We start from the raw sequence: 21,072 nt of genomic DNA, 5'->3' as shown, positions 1-21,072 counted from the left end.
TTCATCATCCCCAGGTGGCCCAGCCGGTTTTGGTTCCCAAATCTCCTAATGCCATCTTGTCCCGTGATCAGCATCCAGTCCTTTCATGATCTCTTGACTCCTCTGATTTACACCCAGAGGAGAAGGGCAGGATCAAACATCCTGACCCTGAAGCACTTCATCTCCTGGCCTGGCTTTTGGATGTGTCATCCTTAGAACATTCCTGCTCGGATGCCATACAACGATCCTTATTAATAGCAGAAAAAAGTCCACTAGAAAATGCTGTTCAGCCAAGTGGAAGCATTTTCCACTTAGACACAGCTGAAACGGGTATCTCCTGAGTGTAAATATTCCCCTTATTTTGGACCTTCTCCTTTCTCTCAAAATAACTGCACTCTCCCTCAGTTCTTTATGAGTCCGCCTGGGAGCAATCAGTGCATGCCATCCATCAGATGGTTGCTCAATTTCTTTTCACCTGTGAAAGGCCCGATCAGAACCTTCTTTCCAGTAAGGAAACCTACCCCTGGCTGGGACTTGAATCTTGTATGTTTGGCACTCACTAAGGGCATGGCTACACCTGCAGATGTAGAGCGCTTTCAATGAAACCAGCCTTTGTAGAGCGCAATGGGGAAAGCAATGCAGTCTGTCCACACTGACAGCTGACAGCGCACTGGCGTGGCCACATTAGCAGCTCTTGCAACGGCCACAGAGAGCAGTGCATTGTGGTAGCTATCCCAACATGCAAGTGGCTGCAACGTGCTTTTCAAATGGGGAGGAAGTGGGGAGTGTGACAGGGAGTGTGTTGTGTGTATGTGAGGGGAGAGTGTGGGTTTTTGGATGGCTGAGAGCATGTCAGCATGCCGTCTTGTAAGTTCAGACAGCAGCAGACCTCCTGCTCTCTTTCTCCCCTCACCCCCCACAGCATTCCACAGTAATGGTTGCTTTGTCTCAGAGCAGATAAGCATGCTGGCTGTCAAACGGAGATTTCAAAGGGCATATCGAAAATAATAACAATTGTTGCCACTTGACTTAAGGGGATTGTGGGACCTTTCTGGAGGCTGATCAGAGCGCAGTAATGCAACACCTTGTTTACACTGACACTGGAGCTCTCCAGTGGGGACGCTGCAAACGTTATTCTACTCGCTGAGGTGGAGTACCAGGAGCGCTCTAGCCATGGAGTCAGAGCGCTCTACGTGCCTGGCCAGTGTGGACGGGTAGTGAGGTAGTGCGCCCAGGGCTCCTTTAATGCGCTGTAACTCGCAAGTGTAGCCAAGCCCTAAGCCTCCATTCAGACCACTAATCACATGTTCCATGTATCATCTACCAATGAAAGTTGCATTCCTTGTGGCCATCACCTCAGCGAGAATGGTAGGTGAGCTCAGAGCCCTAATGGCACATCTACCATACACTATATTCCATAAGGACAAAGTCTCACCCACAAAGTACTTTGAGTTACACTTAAACCAGTCGATCCAATTACCTTTTTTTTTTTTTTTTTTGAAATCATGTGCATCTGAGAAGAGGAGACTTCATTCCCTTGATGTGCAATGAGCCTTGGCTCCGTAAGTACGAAGGCTAAAACCAATCAGAAAATCACCTAGACTCTTTCTCACTATCAGAGAATGACTTTGAGATCAAGCTGTATCTTCCCAGAGGATCTCTAAATGGATCTTGAGTGTATCTTACTCTGCTACCAGCTGTCACAGCCTCCCCTTGATGGAGTAAGCACTCATTCTACCAGAGAACAAGCAACGTCAGTAGTGGAGTTCCAGCTACACATTCACAAGACATAATGGTCTAGTTCCACTGACTCCTCAACTGATGTATCTTTTGGCCCTTCAAAAGGCTGTACCGCCTGCATCCTCGAACCTTTCTCCTACTTGAGTACTGCTTGTCAGTCACCCACAGTGGAATACACATACAGACCAACATTTGAAGAAGTAGTTGCTTACCTTGTAGTACCTGGAGTCCCTATCTGTATTCCACCACACTCCCTCCTTCCACTCTGCTTTGGATCATTGCTGGATTTGCCACAGAGAAGAAACTAGAGAGACTGTTGGTCTGCTCTGCCCTTTATACCCTTGGTTTGAGGCATAAGGAAAGCAAGTGTGCATGCATTGACCAATGGACATTACTTGTGAGAATTTTCCAATTCCAGGCGCCTGGCACCCACAGTGGAATATAGATAGAGACTGCATATCTTGAAGAATCTCCAGTTACTGTCAGGTAAGTAACTCACTTGCAAGTGTGAAAGTTCTTGTATATGTTTGATTGCATTGTACAAAAAAGAAAGTGTGTCTGATTAAGCAAATATCCCAGAGTTGTAACTGAGCGTGGAATCTTCTAAAATGTGTTTTTACTTCAGAATCAATATAAGGATTTCCAATATTTGAAGACCAGTTATATTCTGATTTACACCCTATTGAACTAGTTTAATTTTGAAAGGGCTGTACAGTGTATAAATGAGGGCACAATTTGGCCCTTAGAGAGTGCACTTTTTTCATTGCAGTTGGGTGACTTACATTAATGAGAGGTGCGTGGGAAGGTGAAGACTCAATTCTCAGCCTTCAAGTTTGTTTGTTTAATCAATTATCTATACAGTGCCATAGGTGTGCGTGGTGCTTTGTAATCAGCACATCAGACTGTTTCCTGCCCCTGAGGATTTTGTATTCTAAATCAGATATAATAAAGTAAGAGAAACAAAAAGGGGGAGAGAGGTGGGAAGCATGGGAGAAAGAGGAAGAGGATTGTAATCATGGAATGTCATATATATTTGTTCTTATATGCATTTTGTCCGTTCCTCTTTTAAAATATATTAAAATCTGGGGAGGAAATGATGAGTTATAAACACAAAAAGATAAAAAGTGTAATCTAACTTACTTTTCCTTTAAAAAAAAAAAAAGCCAATTAAATTATTTTCTTCATTGCAGTACATCCTATAGGCTTCATCTCTAACCAGCCCCTACCCTGCTTTATATTCAGGGTAGTAATGAATAATCTTCTTAGTTTGAGTGAGAAATAGGAGATTGCAATATGTTATGGATGGTATCAAGGAGTAATGTATCCAGCGATGATGATACATGTTGCTTTTTGTTACTTTTGATCCAAATATTTCCCCCCTTGATATACCAATTAGTTAATTTACAGAGATTCCTCTCTCTCTTCCCTGAGTCCTACCCACCTTAAATGGCCTTAGTATTCAGTAAGTCAATGCTTCTGTCTGGCAGATTTCTTAGACCTGGTGATACCAGATAATCAAACTGCCTGCAATGTCATAAAATGTGTTGGATCAGGAATGCACCATCAGCCTGGCTTCATTTTGTTTCTAAGAGTCCACAGTAGATGTCATTGTCTTAGGGTAACTGATATCCTGTAGTCCTTACAGATCAATCATTGGTCAAAAGAAACTTTTGTGGCCTTCCAGACCATTCTGTGAGCACAAATTTAATTCATTGAGGTACTGATACTAAGCATGACCTCCTCTCATATCAGATGAAAGTCAGTCACAATATTTTGATGAATTGTGAGAGAATAACCTATATTATTGAAGGCCTCTCTCAATATAAAAAGTTTATCTCTGGAAAACTTTTTTTCCTGCTGCTGTTCAGTGATAGAAAATATATATTTTTATTGGAGAATCTATTGTTTGTTTCAGCTATTTAAAAACAGTTGCTGAGCCAGTTCTATGCTTTTTTAGTGCCCACAAATACATAAAGGAAGTAGAAATTTATGTAAGTGTAATTTTAGTCACATTTTTCAAGTTTATTACTTTATATGAAAGAAACTGGATGAACATTAAAACTATTAACCAAACTGAAACAAGTTTAAAATCCAGGAAGGAGGAGAAACCACAAGTTACCTTGAATTCAAGTTCAAAAAAATCAGTAAGTACCCACTGCCTAGCCTGCCTTTAAATCCTTTCCTTTTGAATAATTTCTTGTAACTATTTACACAGGAGAAAGTTACTTGGACAGCTACACTTACTACTTGTAGTAAATTAGTTTAACTTTCAGGTCAGTGCTGAGATGCATAGTTTCATTTATTTTAATTAAAATATGTGTTTACATTCTATGGCTTTTTTTCGAACTGTCTTACTTAACTGATATGTATGGGGAAATGAAGAGAGGATCTTTTTGCAGTGTTTCAGGGATACAAAAATTCAAGATACAGAGTTGACTAAAGCAAAAGATTTCATATGGACAACTCCAGCTCCCTGATCACATCTATCTTTGGGCTCCCTTGAGCTGAGCTTAAAGCTCCAAGAGTCTATAAACATGGTTGCCAGCTCCTGGTGCTGACAGGAGTAATACTGGCCCCCAGTTCTGCTCTCTTTTGCCTCCGAGTGGGGTATCCTGACCCCAGTTCCATTCCTTCTCTTCTCCTACTAATAAAGAACAGAAGAGGGTTTAGGTGGGGACTGGCCTAATTTGCCTCAGGGAGCTGAGGGAGTAGCTATTTGAATAGCATTCCAGGCTTCATTGACCTCAGCCTTGGAGTGCTGCCTGTGCTCTGGGGTAGGAGAAGCAGAACTAGTGATCTAGGGGTGAGGAGTGAATGGGAGGGGAGATATGTGGAAGATGGGGTATTGCCAACTCATGTCTTTTCATGAGTGATGGATTTTGGCTGGGGCTGGATCTGCAGCCAGACTGGTGATGATGCAAGGAGCTCTAGCCCTCTAGCAAATGACAGCCCTCCCTGAGGGAAAATCCTCTCTGATTGGCTGCCTGTCCCACTTGCCTGCCTTCTAGGAAGGAGAAACCAGTCAGGGCTGTTGCAGGAAGCAGGTTGAGCTCTCCCCCTCTTGCCAGCAATCTGACCCCATTCTCACAGGAGGGGAGGAGGGAACAGAAAAAGCCCAGGACTGATGTGGGGTCAGGAAGGCATGATTTATTTGGTGCTTGAGGGGCAGACTTAATTGCTGGGGAGGGGATAGGCAGATGTGACGGTGAGAGCTCCTGCAGCAGGGACCAAAATCACATTACCCAATACATTTGAGAGTGAGCCACACTAATTGTCAGATACCCACATTAGGAGTGGGCAGGGCCAGCTCAAACAATCAAAAGACAGATCATAAAACACAACATAATCTGTTTAGTTTTGTCTCTTTGTTTGTTTGTTTGTTTTGGTTTTTACTGTGTTCTGCCTCATGATTTTTGAACCATTGGGATTGGCATTACTGAAGATGAGGAGCAGACATGGGGGAGAATAACAAGGACCTGGGAACATTTACTATGTTTTTTTAAAGTAACTATTTCTTGGCACTTTGGCCATTCCTACCCTGGACATGAGTAATATTCCTTTAGATTGTATTATGGGTTGTAATTTCAAGACCCAATTCTGGAGCCCTTACTGACATGATGTACTCCCATTGACTTCATTGGAACTACTCACTTCAGCAAGGTCTTCAGGATCAAACCACCTGTCTATAGATTTTGGTTTTTTTGCTTCAGTAATCTAATTTGCAATATAACTTTAACAGCCCCATTTACATGCTGTCTGCAGATTAAATGAAGTAGCCTCTCCAGAATTCTGTCTCATGAACCATTCTTCTGGATGCATGTATGTGTGCTTGAGTGCAAACGTCTCTTTAAGATGCACAAAAATGTACTCTGTGTGTACATATAAGCACACCTACAACTTTTAATATGCATCCATCTTTTTAAAAACATTACAGTTAATTGTATTTGACTACTAGAAACCGCCTGCTGTGTACCTATCTCTGATGACACAGATTGATTGGATACCTACTGGCTATACTGTGACAAGAAATTGTTATTAAAATATATCAAATTTGTCAGTTTACTTTGAGGCTTATATCATGCAACAGCATCACATGATCTGATAACCATAAAACCAATAAAGTACAATAAAATAGATGAGTAGTATTCTGACAGGTTGCTAATCTGGAGTAAACTTGTCAAATGGGACATGTACAGTTAGGGCAGCAAATTTTCTGCAGTGTCAAAGTCTTCTTTAAACTCTCAGTTCCTTTCAAATTGGTTTCAGAATTATTTCTGGTGCTTGTACACCTCTTAAGTCCATTAATACATAATCTCATTAAACATTAATGGTGAAGAGAATAGGATAAAAACCTTTTTATTTGCTTCCTTGCTTATGCATCAGCCTAATCAGCGATTTCAACATTCTGGACGTCATGTATAGCTGCTACTACTGCTGCAGAGCCTGCAGATGGAGAGCAAGAACGCAACTCTGGTTTTATGTGAGTCCTAAACAGGACCGGCTCCAGGCACCAGCTAAGAAAGCAGGTGCTTGGGGCAGCCAATATCAAGGGGCAGCACTCCGATCGCTACTGGGGCAGCATGCCCGGGTCTTCGATGGCAATTTGGTGGTGGGTCCCTCAGTCCCTATCGGAACAAAGGACCCGCTGTCAAATTACCACCGAGCAGTGGAGCGGCGTGATTGTGCTGCCACAGCTTTGCTTTTTTTTTTTTTTTTTTTTTGGTGCCGCTTGGGGCAGCAGAAAACCTGGAGCTGGCCCTGGTCCTAAATATAAAAAGTTGCTATTGTTTGAGGAAGAAGGATGATAAATTATGATTAAACTTGAAGACATTTTCCCCTATTAGCTCACAACTTTTAAATTTCAGTAGAGTAAACTTTGGGAATAAAATATTTGATGATGTCCTTTTTAAAAAAATTTCCTTCCTCCCCTCCCCTTCCCTCTCCCTCCCCCACATTAAATGTGCTCAAAACTTCACTGCTGGGCAACTTGTCAATTAATAGCTGTAACATACAATCTAGCAGAGTGTAGATAGCTTGTGCATGAGTAGTTTATTTTAGTTTCCTGCAGCTGATAGAATGATTTCATTGTGGAATCACTGTTGATAAGAATGCTTTTGTATTTGCAAGGCTTGAAATTGGCACCTGTCAGCAATAAATTGACAAATGATTATATTTATGTGAACAGTGGTACAGCCTCTTTGTGAAGGCAAACACCTGGACCAGCTGAAAAATATAGCAGATATACCGTTTTATTAATCAGTCATTTCCATAAGACTACCTCCCGATATGGCCCCATGTCTTTGTTGATTTGAAGGTAGAACTTGTGCAGTTATTTAATGTAATTATAAAATTGTTTCACAGCCAGATGTGTTTACCACATACTCCATTGTATAAATGTCTGTCTCTGTGTAACATATACTGACAAAATAGGAAGCACAATGTTTTAGAATCAATTCTATACCTTTCTAAGACAATAATAATAATAATAATACTGTAATAAAAAGATACTGGAGTCAACATATACTGATTACGTCATCAGAAGTTTGCAGTTCACATCCATTTGACTTAAACATTATTTAAATTCCTTCAAAAGTAAACAAAACAAAAATAAACTTTTGTACAGACAAAAAATATTGAGCCTGGTTTAAGATCCCAAACTAGAAACAAATTGTGGCCCAAATCATTATGTGAGCAAAACTCCCATTGATGACATCCATCCCTTCTGTGCATTGAACCCACTTCTGCAAATATTTGTACCTGGTGTAGAGCTTAGCAAGAATAGACCCATTTATTCTGTGGGCTACTGACATTAATAAGCACTGTGTTTGGTAGCAAGTATATCCAGTCTTAGCCCCTTATAAATAAGGTTAAGGTTTTGTCACGGTTATTTTTAGTAAAAGTCAGGGACAGGTCACAGGCAATTAACAGAAATTCATAGAAGCCCGTGACCTGTCCCTGACTTTTACTAAAAATAATGGAGATGGAGAGGCTGACTACTGGGGGAGGACTGACACCTGAGCCCCTTGAGGTGGGGAGGATGACTGCGTGAGCCCTACCACCTTGTGGCAGGGGGGGCAGGGGGCGGCTCCAGCTTCCACCACTGTGGCTGACAGCTCCAAGTCCAGCTGAAGCTGAAAAAGTCAAGGAGGTTCGTTAAAATCATGAAATCAGTGACCTTTTGTAAATCATATCCTTAATTATAAAAACATATTCTTAAAACGTATATAATATGGAGATATACCTATCTTATAGCACAGGAAGGGACCTTGAAAGGTCATTGAGTCCAGTCCCTTGCCTTCACAGCAGGACTATATGCTGTCCCTGACAGATTTTTGCCCCAGATCCCTAAATGGCCCCCTCAAGGATTGAGCTCACAACCCTGGGTTTAGCAGGCTAATATTCAAACCACTGAGCTATCCCCCCATTAAGCATAGTAATTTGAATATGATTCAGATATGGTGGCATAATGATCAAGTCTGTATTGTAAACATTAAAAAAAATTCCATTTCCTCCTATGAATTATAGAGTGGAATTCTGTGGTAATTAGGTTGTGTATACTGCCCTCATCACAGTGGTATCTAAGCACCTTCCTATAACACGTGAAGGAGGGCTAACATCTGTCACATGCAGTTTGTTCTTTGCTTCTGCCTTCCTTACCCTTGGGTAAAATTTTCATGTGGATTTTTTTTTATTTATATCTGATTTATTGTGTGTGTTTTATTTGTGGACCAAGGCTAAATAAGCGCACCTTGCACTCGTAAAAGCAAGTGACGATTCTTAGTTTCTTGCAGGAGTTCTTTCTGTATCTTGCACGAACAAGTTTATTTATGTTAGATAGCTCCATGTGCTTTAGCTGGAGGAGTAGAATTACTGCTTTTTTGGTATTCCAGGCCCAGACCATTAAATGCCTTGAAGGTAAGGACCAAGACCTTTTACTGTGATGCACTGTTCTTTGGAAAGTCAATGTATTGAGCAGGGGACAGGTTTGATCTGCTTATGGTAACCTGTGTTGCCAAGGAGCTGCTGCATTGTGTACTAGGTGTAGTTTTCTCAGGGCTGACAGTTTCGTGCCCAGATAGATTGCATTGTGATAGTCCAACAGTGAGATAATGAAGATGTGTTTGTTTATGAGGCCAGGTCATCAACAGAATAGAACTTGGATTTCTAGCTGGAAGTAGATAGTAGCATCTTCAGATAATGTGTTCTACAATGTGAGAGCTTTGGTGTTGTCTGACTATTGTTTCTTTGCCAGAGGAAGAGAAGATGAGCGAGACATTGGCTATTTTGATCATGGAAAGCACCAGTTGGTCATGCCTCTTTTACTAACAAGGAACCCAGGGGTCAGATTCACAGAGGTGAATCTTCAGAGGGTATGTCTACACTATATTACTCCGATTTTACAGAAGTCAATTTTTGGGAACAAATTGTATCAAGTCGAGTGCATGCGTCCACACTAAGCACATTAATTCGGCGGCGTGCATCCATAGTACCGTGGCAAGGGTCGACATTCCGAGAGGTGCACTGTGGTAGCTATCCCACAGTTCCCGCTACCCACTGGAATTCTGGGTTGAGCTCCCAATGCCTGATGGGTCCAAGAATTTGTCGTGGATGGTTATAGGTAAATGTCATCAGTCAATCCTTCCTCCATGAAAGCAACGGCAAACAATCATTTTGCACCCTTTTCCCTCGATTGCCCGAGCAGATGCCATAGCACAGCAAGCATGGAGCCCGTTCAGCTCACTGCAGGGCAGTTATGAGCATTGTAGAAACCACTCGTGCATTATCGTGCAGTTTATGCGGAAGCAGAAAGCTGGAAAACAGGCAAAGGAGGTGAGCAGCGCGGTGATGAGGACATGGACACAGACTTCTCTCACAGTGGGGCACGGGTAGTGTGACATCATGGTGTTAATGGGGCAGGTTCATGCCATGGAACACCAATTCTGGGCCCGGGAAACAGAACAGACTGATGGGATTTGCATAGTGTGGCAGATCTGGGATGATTCCCAGTGGCTGCAAAACTTTTGCGTGCATAAGGGCACTTCATGGAACATTGTGACTTGCTTTCCCCTGCCTCTGAACCACAAGATACCAAGATGAGAGGCAGCCCTCATCTGTTCACAAGCGAGTGGCGATAGCCTTCTGGAAGCTTGCAACGCCAGACAGCTACCGGTAGTCGGGAATCAAATTTGGAGTGGGGCAAATCTACTGTGGGGTTGCTGTCATGCAAGTAGCCAACGCAATCACTGACCTGCTGCTATTCAAAGTAGTGCTCTGGGAATGTGGCAGGTCATAGTAGTGAGGCTTTGCTGCAATGGGATTCCCTAACTCCTGGTGGGAGATAGAAGGAACCCATATCCCTGTTCTTGAACCGGACCACCAAGGCAGCCAGTACAAACCGCAAGGGGTACTTTTCAGTGTGCTGCAAGCACTGGTGGATCAAAAGGACAGATTTCACCACATCAATTGGGATGTCCGGGAAAGGTTCATGACGCTCACGTCTTCAGGAACTCTGGTTTGTTTAAATGGCTGCAGGAAGAATTTACTTCCCAGAATCAAAAATAACTGTTGGGGATGTTGTAATGCCTATAGTTATCCTTGTGGACCCAGCCTACGCTTAATAGCCCTGGCTCGTGAAGCCGTACAACAGGCACTCTGGACAGTAGTTAAGGAGCTGTTCAACCTATAGGCGTGAGCAAGTGTAGAATGGGGTGAAATGTGCATGTTGGACATTTGAAGGGTTGCTGGTGCAGTTTACTGACTCCTCGGGTGGGGTATGGAGGAGGAAGGAAAGCCGCTTCAATACTTGTTGAATGATAGCCTTCTGTCCACTGGGTGGAGTATTGGCAGATGCCGGATCCATGTCCGTTTGTTCCCACAGTAGCCCCAGCATTGCATCCTGCCTTCTCTGATCTTCCTGCCGCCACCCTCGCCTCATGTCACTGTCCTCTTTCCTGGTCTAGTGCTATTGTGTCCTCCATCACTTTTGCTGAGCTCTTTCAGTGCAGGATGCCTGCATGAACTAAGAGAACACTTTCATTGTCCGTGGTTTTTTTTTGCCACCTTATCTGAGAATAGCCTTTGGGATGCAAGGGAGGGAGGCTTGAAACATTTGCAGCTGCAGGAGGAAAAAAAGGGAGAGAAGTATTTAAAAAGATACATTTTACAGAACAATGAGCATACTCTTTCATGGTGAACAACACTATTCACATTGCATAGCACATATGATTTTGGTACAAGGTCATTTTTTGCATCTTATATTGAGTGTCTGCGGCTTTGGTGATAGAGATCAAACACGCCGGGCAACAGAATTCGGCTTCCAGGCTGCCATGGTAAGCCATAGTCTTTTGGCTTCTACAACCTGTGTAACAGCAGCGCCCTCCTTTTCCATACCAAGCAAAGCCCGTTGAGTTGTCCATTTAGGGCTGCAGTTTTCGTGTTAACATGGAGCAGCAGAAACCAACTAAACCCCCTGCCATCCTTTTCTCTGGGATGACCACTTTAACCCTCCCCCCACCACACCGCGTGGCTGGTATCAGGGAAGATCCTTGCTAGCCAAACGCAAACAGCTCAGTGCCAATGCCCCCTCACCCTCCTTGGCTAACTGCGGGGAGGATTTCTTTTCAGCCACAGGCAAACAACCCAGTAAGAACGGCCACCTGTGAATGTCCCCTTAATTAAATTCCCGTGTTTCAACCAGGTTACCATGAACGATATCACTCTCCTGAGGATAACACAGAGAGATAAAGAATGGATATTGCTTGAATGCCAGCAAACACTAGGACCATACGCTGCCATGCTTTGTCGTGCAATGATACCAGATTACTTGCTACTAGCATGGCGTGGTAAAGTGTCCTACCATAGAGGACGGAATAAGGCTGCTCTCCCGAGAAACCTTCTGCGAAGGCTTTTAGAGTACTTCCAGGCGAGCTTCATGGAGATGTCCCTGGAAGATTTCCGCTCCATCCCCAGACACGTTAACAGACTGTTCCAGTAGCTGTACTGGCCACGAATGGATCCGAAGTCTTCAGGGCAAATTAATCATTAAAAACCGCTTACTTTTAAACCATATTTTATATTTACAAAGGTACACTCACCAGAGGTCCCTTCTACGGCTTCATGGTCCGGGATACCGTCTTTGGAGGGTTGGGAGGGTATATCTGTCATGGTGAAAAAAAGATCCTGGCTGTCAGGGAGAATGATGTGCTGTGTGCTCTCCTCAACCACCACCACATCCTCCTCCTCCTCATCTTCCCTGTCCGCAAAATCCTCAGGCATGACGACTGAGAGTACCCCATCATCGGAGTCCACGGACAAGGGTGGGGTAGTGGTGGCAGCCCCCCCTAGAATTGCATGCAGCTCAGCGTAGAAGCGGCATGTCTGCAGCTCTGTCCCGGAGCGTCTGTTTGATTCTTTGGCTTTCTAGTACACTTGTCTCAGGTCCTGAATTTTCACGCGGCACTGTGTTGAATCCCTGTTGTGGCCTCTGTCCATCATGGCCTTGGAGATTTTTTCAAATGGTTTGGCATTTTGTCTTTTGGAACGTAGTTCTGTTAGCATGGAATCATCTCCCCATATAGTGATCAGATCCAGTACCTCCCATATGGTCCATGCTGGAGCTCTTTTTCGGTTCTAGGACTGTATCGTCAGCTGTGCTGATGAGGTCTGCATGATCATCTATGCTGATCAGCTCTCCCCACTGGGCAAACAGGAAATGAAATTCAAAAGTTCGCAGGCCTTTTCCTGTCTACGTGGCCAGTGCATCCGAGTTCAGATCGCTGTCCAGAGCTGTCACAATGGTGCACTGTGGGATAGCTCCCGGAGGCCAATACTGTCGAATTGTGTTCACAGTAACCTTAATTTGAACTGGCAATGTCGATTTCAGCGCTACTCCCTTCATCGGGGAGTAGTACAGAAATCGATTTTAAGAGCCCTTTATGTTGACAAAAATGGCTTCGTTGTATGGATGAGTGCAGGGTTAATTTGATTTAACGCTACTTAATTTGACCTAAACTCATAGTATAAACTAGACCAGAGTGTCCTGCACTTCCTGATGTCTGAATGGGCTGAAGTCAAGGAAATACAGCAGGCTGGCTGTTTGGACAGCACCCGTAGATAGGATCTATGCAGCCTGAGGAGTCTTCTCAATGTAGGTGATAGGATAGTTCTTTGAAATGCATAGTGCTGCTCTGAACTGTAGGCAGAGATGATGAAGCAGTTGAACACAATTCTGAACAATTCTTTAGGTCATGTTTTCATGGCTTCTGTGGAAACAGAGGCTAGTTCTCTTGCTTGTAAAATAGCCTTAACATAGGCTAGGAGAAATTCTTTACTTCAGCTTGACTATTTCAACCTTAATTTTCCATCATCACTGCTCAAATTTCCATCCTTCTCTCTTGATCTGACACACAATCTCTGACAGTCACGGGTGGTGAGAGAGAGTGGTTATTTGAGGGCTAGCATGTCAATGGTGGTGGCTACTATATGATGATTAGGACCTTACCAAATTCACAGCCATGAAAAACACATCACGAACCATTAAGTCTGGTTTCCCCGCCCGTGAAGTCTGCTCTTTTGTGTGCTTTTACCCTATACTATCCAGATTTCACAGGTGAGACCAATGTTTCTCAAATTGGGGGTCCTGATCCAAAAGGGAGTTGCACGTGGGTTGCAAGGTTATTTTAGAGGGGTTGCATATTGCTAGTCTTACTTCTGCACTGCCTTCAGAGTTGGGCGGCTGGAGAGCGGCAGCTGTTGGCCAGGTGCCGAATTCTGTAGGCAGCAACCCACCAGCAGTAGTGCAGAAGTAAGATACCATACATGCCACCCGTACTTCTGCAGTGCTGCATTCAGAGCTGGGTGACTAGGGAGTAGTGGCTGCTGACTGAGGGTTCAGCTCTGCAAGCAGCAGCACAGAAGTAAGGGTGGCAATACCATACGGTGCCATCCTTGCTTCTGTGCTGCTGCTGGCAGCGACTCTGCCTTCAGAACTGGGCTCCCAGCCAGCAGTCACTGCTATCCAGCTGCCCAGCTCTGAGGCAGCACCGCTGTCAGCAGCAGTGCAGAAGTAAGAGTAGCAGAACTGCAACCTCCCTACAATAACTTTGCAACTGCCACACAACTCCTTTTTGGGTCAGGACCCCTATAATTACAACACTATGAAATTTCATATTTAAATAGCTGAAGTCATGAAATTTATGATTTTTAAAATCCAGTGACTGTGAAATTGACCAAAATGGTCTGTGAATTTGATAGGGCCCTCATGATGATGATGATAGTTCAACAGATCTCAGCTTCTTGACCTGCAGGTGGAGTACTGCCATCCTTCTGCATATTTGGGGCTTTGGTGGGATTTATGAGCCTTTGTGGGCAGACCAAGATCAGGGGCAATTCAAGTTGCCTGGGAATGTGCTAACCACTGCCCAAATGAAGCGATGATATGGCAAAGACAGTAGCTGAATTTTAATATCCTGTTCTGGGACATCTAATAAAAAATCATGGATTCGATGTCACAGTAGAGGACATTATGAGCAGCTGTGTAGGTCCAATAACAAGTTCAGTAACAGTCTCAGGAGCTGAGTGTTCCCACCTAAAAAGAAAATTTCAATGAAGTTTTCTGTGTGAGATGCAACTAAATGCCCTGCATGCTTCTTTTTGAATGTTCTTCTTGTCTGTGGTATCAGGAATTTCAAATAAATGCATCTGTATTTCAATGTGAAGAAAAGTCCTGCTTGGTTTGTTCAGAATTTAGTGGAGTATGTGCAGTGCCCCCATGTGATTTTTTTTTTTTCCAACCACTGAAAATTTAAGTGTGTCTAAGCCACAGGCCCAGTTTTATCCCCCTTGCTCAAATTGAATAGTACCCACTACACAAGTCCAGTGGTAAACAAATTTTAAGTTGAAATGCATGGGACTATTTATGTGATAAGTTACTAATCAGTGTGAATAGAGGTTTCAGAATTGAGACCCAGATTTCTTCAAATATATCTAATGTACTTGTTTTCACCGAGGATTAAGACCATGGCAAATGGGACGTTTTAATAATAAGCTGCTTTGAGTTATGTGTACACTAACAATTTTCCCCTCATGATGTTGTTAAGCATTTAAAATGTTCGTTTTTTCCTTGCAACAAGTCTGAAACAGCCAGAGAGGTTATTACAAAACTTACTTTAAAACTTTTAAAAAAAGTTTTAAAATGCCTGAAAATAACGTCTTAAAATGAGATCTTCAATTATAACTCTGTGAGAGGAGGGGGAAGGAGAATATAAAACGTATTTGAGTTTGGTTTTCTCTCTTGTGTTACCTTTGCCAAATTATTTAATGTATACATTGAATTTACACAGGAGCAATCAGGTTTAATTAAAATAGCACATGTAAAATATTTGGTTTCTCTCTGTCCTTTACTTTGCCTGCTAGAAAAACACACTCTTCTGAATTAGTAGACTGGCATATCATATGAGTTATGCTTCTGTGACTTCTTTTTAGTATTACTTAAAAAGCTTCCTTTTGCTTTAATGATTCTTACAGCCTTCCCAGCTAATTTCGTTAATCCTTCAGGAAAAATACTAAGAAATAATTTACTTATTCTATTGAATTAAGAAAATGACTACCAACAGATACTGTATTTAATGGAACTTCAAAATCAGTCCTTTACACAATTCAATGCAGAATGCAACATGTGTTTGATTAAGGTTGGAAACCAAGTTTCAGCTAGCTTTGAGCTGTACAGCTTTTGAACTCATGAAGTACTGAGCCCATTGGCAACTCATGCTTCTCATCAGCAATTGGGAGTGAGTGGGGGATGTACGTGCAAGTGTCATGCAGTGTGTATCCAGAGTGACACTAAAAAACAAAAAATACCACCCGGCTGCAGCCTGCTGAGTCTAAGCAGCTGCTGCTTGATGTCTTGCACTGTGAGAGCACCTTTCTGACAGGTTCTCAGGCTCAGCTCTGAGGTCAGAACAGGATTAGGATGGGAACCCACTTTGCCTATTCTGACAGCTGCACTGTTTAGTCAGTGGACTGTGACTTCAACTCCCTGGCTTCTAAAGAATGTTTAATTAATTTGCCCACTATCAAAAGTTATTTCTACCAGAAACACAAACATATGTTAGAACTGAAAAAAATACGTTTGGGTTGGTAAAGAATAATGACCTAAAAATGTTATGCATAATTTCATATGAGTTGGTATTGTATACTTCTGATTTTGTGGATGCTGCCATGCATTTAAATTCTGAATTTATTTAAAAAACTCAGTTAATTTTAGATTATACCTTGCAGTATATTAGAAAAAGCGAATTAAATCATTTATAATTATAATCTAAAGTGTTATGTTTAATATTGTCATCACATTTTGTATAGTCTGTAGTGAGTCTGAGGATGTAATCTGAAGTTTCCATAGACTAAATGTATTTTTTGTTGTAAATTATCGTTTTTGAGACATCTACTGAAAGCAAAATTTCACCTCTACTGAACTAGTTTGCTCAAGTTAACAAATATGCTATTGTTCTCAACAACAAAATAAAAAGTTAATAGGAACTTGAGTAGACTCAGAAAGACAAATGCTGTTGTATGAGGAAAGCTAGTTTTCACTGGTTTTCATCATTAGCATAAACTGACTCAAGCAAGTTCATTGCAGATAAAAGCAATCCTTCCTGTATTCCCCTGGTGAGTGACTGCGTCTTGCTATATATTGTAAATATGCTGTACCCTGAAATATTTTTCTAAAGCGCATTTATATTCTGAATAATAGCTAAAACTGTACAAAATGTATAGACATCTCCTTCTTAGTTTTGTGTTTTCTGCAAGAAGACAGTGTTTTGAAGTGTAAAAACATTTTCACTTGCTTAAATGTTTAGCTGCCTTGTTCCTGATGGGAGTAAGGGACACTATGGATGAAATGTAGTAACACTCGTCAGATTTCATGGTCATGTACAAGATGTTATCTGCAGCCAGTCGTTCCACTTTGCCAAACCCCCTGAGACTGGTGTTCATTTGCCAAAGGCATTTTCCCACCAGGAGATTAGAGAAGAGACTAAAGAGAGCTGATTGGTCTACTGTGTAAATTGTTGAATATTTAGGTCACGTTAGAAGATAAGATTGCATGGGGCAACTTAAAAATGTAAGTGTTATTTACATCATACTATATATATATTTATAGGACTCATAAAGACATTGACACAGCAAGCCTAATGTGATTTTTTTTTTTAACTTTTGTCTTCCTTTACCTCTGCTTCCACTCCAGTGCTTATTGCTATCACTTACTGCAAATTTTGTAAAAGTGTAAATTGTAAGCTTCTCAGGGCAGGGACCATATCTTTCTCTCTCTGAAAAGTGTGTAGCAGTTTGGGGTACAGTAGATTGCTGCTGTTTACTTAATATTCTTTTTATGTTAAAGTTATTTGGAATGATCAAGATGTGCACTTTAACCAGCAGCCCTGTCGGTTCTGATTTTTCTCTACCATCAGGCGCTTGCCCAACAGTCCCTTCTTTATGATTTGTCACGCTCATTTGCTGCATCTTTTTAGAATTAGTTTGTAAGCTCTTCAGTGATCATATTGTCTTGCATGTTGTACAGCTCCTAGTACAACAGAGTCCCAATCCTAATTGCAGCCTTGGGGTTCCACTGCAGTACAAATAGCACACAATAACAGCAGTAAATATCAGCAGTAATATTCATTCTGTTATGTCATATCCAATCCATGTGATGAAATGTCCTGAGATATATCTGACCTCCTAGCAGTCATAATAGGGTTTTTTTTTTCATTTTGGTCATGTATATTACAGATATTAATAAATTAAAACCTCACCGCATCCCTATGTAATAATAAACTATTATTATCTTGGTGACGGGTTGCTCTACCTATTGCTGGATGGCACAACCTCCTGGCAGTTCTGGAGATTCGCTCTGTCAAAGCTGATGCCCCTCTCAGGCTTTACGCCCTGTCAGTTTCTCCTCTGCAGCCGCTCTCTCACTCCAGGAGCCACAGCTGTCTTCTTCGTGGCTCAACCCTCTGGTCAGGTCACTGTTGTGGTTCCCCTTCCAGGGGGAGTATATCAAGTTTCCTGCTCTCCAGCAGTCTTCCATTTCTCTGCCTCACAGTGCCACTCCTGCAGTGGCTGGCAGGGGAATCTGGGCCCACCCTGAAATTTGGCTTTTGGCTCAGAGTCCCTCTACACAGCAGCCAAGGTCCATTCCCTGCACCTTGCTGTCTTTTCCCTGAGCCACTTCCATACCTTCTGGCCCTCCCCTCTCCGCTGGGTTTACCAGTCTTTTTAATCTCCTCCCAGGGAGTACCTTCAGGCAACTTGTCTCTGCAGCCCCAAACACTCCTCCCTTTTCCTGTCCCTGCAGCCTCCTTCCTGCTATCAGATCCCTGGCTTTATGGAAGCCGTGCCTGTTCCCACACAGGTGAGATTCCCCTAATTTGGGCTTTCCCCTCAGCCTCCAGCCTAACAGATTAATTGGCCCATCTGGCCTCCATTAACCCCTTAAGGGCAAAGGTCGGGTGGACCTCTCACAATCCCCATTTCATGAACGAGGAAATTGAAGCACAGATATGCGAGGTGACAGAGTTTACAAAGTATATGGCAGAACTCGAAGTAAAACCCACCATTTTATTACTATTTTTATATTCCACCCACAAGACCATTGGTCTTCCAAATAAGCAAAGACTCAGTGACTCGCAGTGCAGTTGCAGAGGGCTTTTACAATAACTGGGATAAAGAGCATAATTGCTGCCAATTATCTATATAGTTAGTCATAAACTGAAGAATGATACAGAACCAGTGACGTTTAATTTTTGTGTGTGTTCCTCAAAGGTGGACAGAACTCTGGTTTTTATGTGCTCTTATGGGGGGTGCAAACAGAACACCTTCTTTTGATATTTGTGCAGAAGGAAAGCTTAATCTGAGCAATTTATTCACTGTAGTTACCCTCTAACTTTTCAATTAATGGAATGTGATAGACACATACCCTCTGAAGTGCTTGGCATGGCAACAAATACTTCTGAATTAAAGGTGGAAGTTTAAATCTTTCTTTTACTATTCCAAATGATTGCTTGATATATGTAAGTGTGCATATGTGTGAGAAGCTAATGGAAGTCATGCACTGTTATGTGGCTATTACTAACGTGAAAAGAAGATTATGTGACTGAAAGCACCCCTATAGTCACACCCTATACATTATTGTAATAATCTTTCTACAATATAAGCACTGTGAAGTATCATTTAATCATAGCATTTAATCATTTAATAATAGCACACTGATTATTAATATTCTTGTGTAATGTGTGTATGAAATGTGTATTAAGAATTACCAACATAAACTGAAATTATGACTACAATGTCATTGCCAGACAAGTCTGGGGAGGGGGTAAACCTGTTTCTGAAAGACAAAGGACAAACCAATGCTTCTAGCTAGGTATCATCAAAATTGATTGGCAGTCACCTGTCAAATGACCATTCTTTGGCAATGAAGGGAGGCAGGAACAGATTATTTGTTTGCTAAAATGCAGATCAACAACATAGAATCTCTTTCACAATGACATTCCACATCTCTGTTCGCACAGCTGGAATTAACTTTATCTAGGGATAACCTCAGGAGAATGAGTGACTGGACTTTAAAAGTGAGGGGCAAAAACACCCCAGGTTCTCTCTCTCCTTTCACCTAAGACAGCAAGGGAACCAGCCCTGAGGGGGATCCTGAACTGACAGTTTGGTTAGCAGTGTTGCTGGGAACCTGTGGTAAGAATTTTACCTTGAACCAAGTCTAGCTTGTTAAGTTTTAGCTGTTGGAAAGCCTCTTATCTCTATTTCTCTTGTAACCATTTCTTACTTTAATATCTTACACTTACATTCACTTAAAGTCGAATTCTTTGGCATTAAATAAACTTGTTTTATTTTTAATCTGAATTAATCCAGTGCTGTGTTTAAACTAAACTGTTTGTTTGGTAACTCCAGTTAAAGTAGAAAACTGTTAAATATAGACTCTTTTACAGGGGCAGTGGACCTTTAATATCTGATCTGTCCAGGGGAGGGTTGGACGGTGTAGAACCCTGGTTTTGGGGTAAATTTAGGACTGGGAGTGTGGTGACTTCACCCTAAAGCTGTAACCAAGGCTGGTGGAAGCCAGAGTGTGGCTGGTATGTAGCTGACAGGCTTCTGAGGTCAGAACTGCTGGACCAGGCCTACAGCTATACAGACAAGACACTCAGGTTGTGACCTGCATGCTGGTAGGCTGTTTGTGAGTGGCCCAGGTTGGGAGCTACAACAGCAAAACGTTCTGAGGCACCCAAGATTGCAGGGCAGGCAGTGACACAACCCCTCACTGGTCTGAATTGCACCCTGGGATTTGACGGGTGGTATGTGCTTTCAGTTGTAGGAAACTACAAGTAGTGCTGAATGATTAAGAAAAATAGAAACTCGTGTTTGGAAAAGGTACAGAAAAATTACTCGTTTTAATAAACGTTTGGATAGTGATATGCACAATGCCTCATTAAAAAACTGCACTACCTGCTGGGATTACAATGCTATATAGTGTCTGAATACATTTAATTTGACCTGCAAAGATATTTCCATGAGTAGCAGTTTACTGTACTTCTCCTATTTAAGGTTTACAATCAAGAAAAGGGTCCAGGGTAAACCTTTAGTAGTAGACTAGCCCCAGTCTTGAAAAGGTGAAAGCTAAACAAAAGTACAAAACTTGGATGTGGTCAGTAAAAACCTGCAGTGATCAGTGAAACAAAATGAAGGCATTCAAATGGGAAGATGTTAGATGTTACAAATACCTTCCTCTTGTCCCCTCAGGAACTGCTGTCACTAATATAGCAGACACTATTTGCAACAGGGAACATGGTATTAGGGATTCTTCTTGGTGTATGCACAATGTACCTCAGATGGCACGTGACCAGGATTAATCACTGAATTTGGTCCGCTGGTTGGTTCATTAGCTTCCACATGGCCCAAACCAAGTACTGATGGGGTTTGCAATATGAACGTTGATCCATGTGCCCTGGTCTAAGTGATTATTGTAGGTAGGTGAAAAGGAAACAGAAGTTTAAGATGTATTTTTAAATTTGTGCATATTGCTTGTGTTCATTGGCTCATTTATTTGAAGGTCATTCTGGTTTTGGTGCTTTGTAACTTGTTGGTTTTAGTTACATTTTACTAATGAATTCAGGAACCTTTCTCCAGTGAAGTTGCGTCCTGCTCCATTAGTGCAGTAGTTATGACTTTTTTGCTTTCATACCATTTTGGAGATAGACTTAAGATCCTTACTGGATCATCACAGGACCTAACCAGATCAGCCATACCATCACTGGTTCATTCACCTGCACGTCCACCAATGTAATATAC

At 42.2% G+C, this 21,072-nt stretch overlaps 1 protein-coding gene and 1 pseudogene across 3 annotated transcripts in view; one reads left to right on the top strand and one right to left on the bottom strand.

The window, feature by feature from the left end:
• TPD52 (tumor protein D52) overlaps window positions 1-21,072 on the top strand; it is a 230,081-nt gene that overhangs the window by 146,314 nt on the left and 62,695 nt on the right. The gene's annotated exons all lie outside the window — the stretch shown is intronic.
• LOC142046392 (uncharacterized) lies at window positions 10,739-12,387 on the bottom strand (annotated as a pseudogene).

The sequence above is a fragment of the Chelonoidis abingdonii genome, chromosome 2, assembly GCF_003597395.2.
Source record: "Chelonoidis abingdonii isolate Lonesome George chromosome 2, CheloAbing_2.0, whole genome shotgun sequence".
Classification (NCBI taxonomy): domain Eukaryota; kingdom Metazoa; phylum Chordata; order Testudines; family Testudinidae; genus Chelonoidis; species Chelonoidis abingdonii.
This window is presented reverse-complemented; position numbering and strand designations above follow the sequence as displayed.